This window comes from Penaeus chinensis, chromosome 33 (assembly GCF_019202785.1).
Source record: "Penaeus chinensis breed Huanghai No. 1 chromosome 33, ASM1920278v2, whole genome shotgun sequence".
In the NCBI taxonomy this organism is placed as follows: Eukaryota; Metazoa; Arthropoda; class Malacostraca; order Decapoda; family Penaeidae; genus Penaeus; species Penaeus chinensis.
The window spans coordinates 27,525,014-27,525,235 of NC_061851.1; positions in this window are offsets into that span (position 1 = coordinate 27,525,014).

The following is a 222-nucleotide window of genomic DNA, read 5'->3' on the forward strand; positions in this document are numbered from 1 at the left end:
AATGATGAAGAAGAGAAGAAGAAGAAAAAGAAAATGAAGAAGAAGAAAAAAGAAGAAGAGGAAATCGAAGAAAAAAAAAAGAGAAGAAGAAGAAAAAAAGAAAAGAAGAAGAAGAGGAAATATAAAAATAAGAAGAAATCGAAGAAGAAGACGAGGAAATTGAAGAAGATGAAGAAATCGAAGAAGAAGAAGAAAAGAAAAAAAAGAAGGAAAGGAACTCGA